The sequence below is a fragment of the Penaeus monodon genome, chromosome 29, assembly GCF_015228065.2.
Source record: "Penaeus monodon isolate SGIC_2016 chromosome 29, NSTDA_Pmon_1, whole genome shotgun sequence".
Lineage (NCBI taxonomy): Eukaryota > Metazoa > Arthropoda > Malacostraca > Decapoda > Penaeidae > Penaeus > Penaeus monodon.
The window spans coordinates 21831369-21831927 of NC_051414.1; positions in this window are offsets into that span (position 1 = coordinate 21831369).

The following is a 559-nucleotide window of genomic DNA, read 5'->3' on the forward strand; positions in this document are numbered from 1 at the left end:
TTTACAAATAATTATCGATGTTTCTCACGTCTCAAGTTCAGAAGACATGGAGTACTAAAAGATTCCTAGTAGAGGAAATAAGATATGCAACACGTATATGCATTCCTTACATCATAACGCTAATGATAATAGTTGTTCGGGCTCATGAACGTTATTTTTCTCGAATTACACATGATACGATTTGAAATTTACTCGTTTAACTCAAACATAATGCCTTATAAACCAGGATTCAGTTTTAGATAAATGCGTTTAGGTATACGTTATAAATATTACGGGCAAAATGAATATAAAAATTTCAGCGACAATATGTTAACCCGTGATTAAGTTTAGGAAACAATTATATTCCATTTTTACGACTTGATTTTTAAATACTTCATTAAGAGCCATTCAAAGTTCCAGTTCCGCAATTATCGAAATTCTTTCATCCTCATCTCACAGTCAGACGTGGAAGCGGATGACGAAATTCTTTCATCCTCATCTGACAGTCAGACGTGGAAGCGGATGACGAATAATTAAACAAGTAAATATTAACCGAAGAAAATAATTTAAATATTAATAT